The sequence below is a fragment of the Leguminivora glycinivorella genome, chromosome 24, assembly GCF_023078275.1.
Source record: "Leguminivora glycinivorella isolate SPB_JAAS2020 chromosome 24, LegGlyc_1.1, whole genome shotgun sequence".
Classification (NCBI taxonomy): domain Eukaryota; kingdom Metazoa; phylum Arthropoda; class Insecta; order Lepidoptera; family Tortricidae; genus Leguminivora; species Leguminivora glycinivorella.
The window spans coordinates 10,777,781-10,783,702 of NC_062994.1; positions in this window are offsets into that span (position 1 = coordinate 10,777,781).

Sequence of the window (5,922 nt, forward strand, 5' to 3'; positions counted from 1 at the left end):
CTATTAAGCTAGGAACATACTACGCGGACGTCCGTCGTAAATCGTCCGCGACCGCGACCTATCAGTGTGCACGGAACAAAACATCCAGAGAGCCAGATTTCGATCGGACGTCCGTGCGCTCAAGGCCACGTCCGCGTCCGTCGACCGATAGTTTGCACGGTTATGTGTATTTCCATTGTCCAGATTCCCGTCCGCGGTCGATTTACGACGGACGTCCGCGTAGTGTGTTCCTAGCTTTACGATGATCAAAATAATATTAAGTACTTTATAGAAAACATTAGTGAATTAATAATGTTCACTTGTATAGGTTTTTTCTACATTTACTATCGTATTTTATACAAGATATCAATTTCTATTTACATTTTTCTACAACTACAACATAATCTTAAAGACAAAATGTCAACTTTTAAAAATCGTAACAGACGGGCGTACCTGACGCAGCATTGGTCCGGTCACCACAATATACGATGTGTTCGTCTGTACTGACCTCACATACAAATCCGGTGATGAATTTGTGATTAAGTTAGTTTTTTTCGTGATGAGATCAAATAGCTGGACATCATCTCCAAATCTGCATTGATCTTTAACGTAGGTAAATAATATTGGACTGTAACCACAAAATAAATAGTACTTCTAGTACTACTCACGAAATAAAGCAACTTATGGAGAAAAGTCACGAGTACAACCGTCCTTTGTGCATGGCATTCGTAGATTACGAAAAGGCTTTCGACAGTGTCGGACATTGGGTTGTGTTTGACTCTCTCCATCGCTGCTCAGTTGATGCTCGCTATGTGGATGTGCTCCGGGAGCTATACAGCTCGGCAACAATGCAAGTCTGGCTTCATAGACTCAGTGATCCAATATCCATCCGTAGGGGGGTGCGCCAAGGAGATACCATTTCACCCAAACTTTTTACGACGATACTAGAAGACGTCATAAAACGGACGGACCTCCTTCAGACGGTGGCAGAGCGCCTGGACGGTCCTTTCCAGCTTCACTGGGATAGGCTGCATAGGACGTCTAACTGACGGTTTGTGATATTTTAAACTGAAATAATAATTTAATTTAAATAATTTAATTTAAGTTGTTCTAAGAATTGTGATATTTTATTTTGATATTATTGTTTAATTTTAGTGTATTATTCGTTTTTGTGTGTCATGTCTCAATTATTTTGTTCTTTGTTGTTTAAATGTATTATGGATTATTAATCTGAAATAAATGAATTATTATTTTCCTTTATTTATTTTGCTTCTTAGGTTAAGATTTTTATAATATGAATATAAAAGTAAAATACAAAGACACATACAAAACAATATAAAAAACATATAAACACATTATAAAAAACCTAACCTAGGGTGCCGCCAGCAGCTGGGCAGGGCCCAAGCTGCCGGTGGTTAGGGCCGCAGAGAGAGGAACCGTCGGACTATCCGCGCTGTGTCCAGGATCACCGCCTTCTGCATCTGGCCCTTGATCCAGCCACCTAGCGAGAGTCTCTTAAGATGTTGGTCGAGACTCTTCGCTATGAGACCGTTCGCTGAAACGACTATCGGAACAATGATCGTTGATTCAACATCCCACATGGCGGTTATCTCGTGGGCCAAGTCTAGGTACTTACTGGACTTGTCCTTCTCGGCTTTCACGAGATTCTCATCATGGGGGATGGTGATGTCAACGAGCACTGCCCGGCGTTGCGGGCGATCTATTATCACAATGTCAGGCTTATTGGCTACAATAGTCCTGTCAGTGATAATAGATCGATCCCAATAGAGCGTGGCACGACCATTTTCGAGAACTGGCGCAGGTAAGTACTTGTAGTACGGTACTTCGCGGTCCACAAGGCCGTATTGAAGAGCAAGTTGCTGGTGAATAATCCTGGCTACGAGATTATGTCTGTGCAAGTACTCGCCGTTAGCAAGATGAGAACAACCGGAAATGATATGCCTGAGTGACTCTCCGGGACGGCGGCATGCCCGACAAATGTCGACCGTACCGTCCTTCAGGATATATTTCCGGTAGTTGTTCGTCATCATAACTTCGTCCGCAATTGCACAGGCAAAACCCTCGGTTTCTCCGAAGAGGTCCCCAAATCGTAACCAGTTCACCGATGCGAGCAGGTCTACATCGGGTCCCGTGAGGGCCTTGTAGAAACGCCCGTGTAGCTGCTTGCTCTCCCATACCGCCTTGCGGTCCGCAGTACTTAGTACCACAGGTTTGCGCCAGTTCTCTTTCGCCAAGGAGAGCGGCGTGAGGTTTCCGTCAACTGCCACCACATCACGATGCATCCCACACTCGTTGTTAAGGAAGTAATTCCTGAGATTGTACACCTCACGGTTGTGGAGATCTTTGGCGTTTAGGAAGCCTCGACCTCCGCATTTCCGTGGGATGTACAATCTCATAACAGACGAGCGCGGGTGTAACATACGATGTGTGGTAAGCAGTGAACGGACCCTCCGATCCAGGGCGTCCAGCTCAGTCTGGGTCCACCGTAGTATGCCAAAGGAGTATGTGAGTAGAGGCATTACCCAGGCGTTAAAGGCGCGCACTTTGTTGCCTCCTGACAAAAGACTGTTAAGGACTTTTGTCAGCCGACTGAAAAAGCGCTCCTTCACCGACCGTCTAATGCCAACATCCTCAATACCCAACGACTGTGACATACCAAGGTACTTATAGGTTTCTGATTCAGAGATAGATCTGAACGACATCGTCTCAGAAAGTTGTAAATTTTCTGAATTTACAACCTCCCCCCGCTGTACATGCATGACCGCACACTTATCGACACCAAACTCCATTCTGATGGCGGTACTGAAAACTTCTGTGGTTTTCAATAGCACCATCAGGTCTTGGGCGTTCGGTGCAAATAGTTTGAGATCGTCCATGTACAGAAGGTGAGAGATGACTTCACCCTCTCTCCGAAGCCGGCAACCTAGCCCAGAATCCTTCAGCAGCGTGCTGAGGGGATTCAGAGCTAGGCAGAACCATAATGGACTCAAACTGTCACCCTGGAATATTCCTCGCTCAATCCTTATGAAGTCCTGCGGGCCAGGGGGCCATCCCTGCCTCCTGTTTGACGAAGGACTGTGGTCCACTGCCTCATACATGCAGCCAGGAAGGATATTAAAGCTGCATCAAGTTTATACAGCTCCAATACCCTTCTCAGCCATGAATGAGGCACCGAATCATAGGCCTTCTTATAGTCAATCCAAGCGGCCGAAATGGCCCCCTTGTTCCGCCGAACTTGTTGGCAGATGGTCATGTCTATGAGGAGGAGCTCTTTAGTACCACGGGACCCAACCCTACATCCATTTTGAGCGGGAGCCAGAATGTTGTTAGCGACAATATGCGCGTTAATTTTTGCTCTCAAAATGGATGTAAGGAGCTTGTAAAGTGTAGGCAAGCACGTGATGGGTCTGTAGTTTTTTGCTTCCGTGGTACTACCGGACTTATAGAGCAGGAAAGTAACACCAGTTGTTAGGGAAGGTGGGAGATTATTATTATAAAAACGCTGAAATGGGACAAAACTGGTATCAACATCCATGATGTCTTCTTGTCGCACCTGAGGTTTGCCGACGATATTGTATTGTTCGCCGAGACCCTAGAAGAGCTCCAAGGCATGGTCGAACACCTGTACCATGCTTCTTTGAAAATAGGTCTTAAGATGAATATGTCCAAGACTAAAAGTAATGACGAACATCTCTGGTGATTCGGTCTCAACCATTATGGTGGGGAACGAAGAGCTAGAGTCTGTCAAGCATTACGTGTATCTTGGACATATTCTATCTTTTGACAAAACACAACAGGAGCAGGAGATCTCTAGGAGAACCCAGCTGGGTTGGGCGGCATTCAACAAGTTGGCGGACATCCTCAAACCTGTTAACATTCCACAATGCCTGAAGACTCGCCTCTTTAACCAATGTGTCTTGCCCAAATATCAAATATGGACGCTCACTAAAAGGCTGTGCATAAGATCCGAGTTGCACAGAGAGCCATGAAGCGCGCGCGCCATGCTCGGTATCAAGATTCAAGATCGGGTGAGGAATGCCGAGATCCGTCGTCGCACCTAGGTGCTAGACGTGGGTTTCGTCATTACCAAACTAAAATGGAGTCGGGCGGGACATGTTGCTAGGCAGAGTGATGGCAGATGGACTAAAATGTTAACAGAATGGTGGCCGCTCACAGATGTAAGAAGCGCTTGGCATCCGTTAGCTCGTTGGGTGGACGATATCCGGAAAATTGAGGGTCACAACTGGATGAGACTAGCTTCAGGACCGGGACAAGTGGCGTACTAGAATTAAGAGAGGCCTATGCTCAGCAATGGGCGATAAAGGGCTGATATGATGATGATGAAATAGTACTTATGAATAGAAAGGACTCTTCCTAAAAAACCAAAGCTAAACAGCAGCTCACGGACGAAACCTGTGTCCGTAACACATCTGCAATCTATCTCTAAGTATCGCTCTTGCGTACTGGCGCACCAGAGCCAGACATGGGGTCATGTACGAATTGTTTGCCATGATGCCAACGGCCGCTTTCTACCACCGCCGCGCTTACCGTCGGCTGCGTGCTCCTTCTCTCACCCCGGAGCCTGCACTGCACTGTGCGGTTTAAGAGGAGTTTCCTCCCGCGACCGACTGTGGAATGTTTCTTGCCGGTCCCAACTGAGGGGGGACTGAAATCTTCTCGAGGCTGAGGCGTAAGGTTAGAGCCGGCGTAGTTTTATTTGACGATCATAAACGCATTGTAATATGCCTACTTGGAAAATAAATATTTCATTTCAGCTCCCTGCCATTTTACTGAGGGTGTACAACATGGAATTCTTCAAAAAAGGAGTATACTTATTATACAGATTGCGAAAGGGCCAGCATCGTGCAAGTAATACTTCTGGAGTTGCAAGCATCCTTAGGCTACGGTGACTACTTACCACCAGACGAGCCGTTTGCTTGTTTGCCACCATGTGGTATTATTAAAAAATCATAGGTTTGGAGATTATGGACGTTATAAAAAGAAACAATTTTACGGTTCAGTATATTATATTAGTAAAACACTATAAATGATAGACAGATTGATAGCGAGATGCAAAACTTGCAAAATCTGTGTTGAGTTTTTGGTGAATTAAGGCATGCATACAGTAACTGGTCGAAAACTAAAAGCAATATCCGTATAAGTAATAATATTTATAAATTAAACGATAGTGAATAAGAGCAAGTGTTGGTTATGATATAGGGAAATAGGAATGATTATATAAAAATAATGAAAATGTAAATGTAGGTATTATTTAAGTGTAATATAAAAAAGTCAAACTTTCTTTGACACTAAGAAAATGACTTTGTTATTTTGCACTAAATTATTTATCTATAATAAAGTGAATTTTTATACGTATATTTTATTGTAAGTGAATTAAGAAAAATAAATTCAGCACTTTCAGCGGTAATAACAAAGATGATTTGAGGTCTATTTAAAACATTGACCCGTAATAGCAATAAATTGATAATACAAAGGTAGGTAGGCATAATATTATGATAAAAAACTGTCCTTTTTCTAACCACATAAAGCCTGGAATCCCGCGGCATATTCACACTACGTGATCCACACGAGTGATGACCTCTCAGATGAGTTGAGAGTAGCGTTCGACATGTTACGATCTATTTTCGAGGATCTTTCTCAAGAGTGGCGACCCCGCCTCTATATGTCGAGAGCGCGAGGCACATGCTATATCGACTTAATACGTGAGTAACCCGCTTAAAATATTTTTAAATATGGTTTTGTATCTCTATGAATCTGGTCTTACTTCGGCATGGACCAATGTATGTCGTTTTAATAGAGACATAGTTATAAATCCTCTTTTATTGTAAGTGAATTAAGAAAAATAAATTCAGCACTTTCAGCGGTAATAACAAAGATGATTTGAGGTCTATTTAAAACATT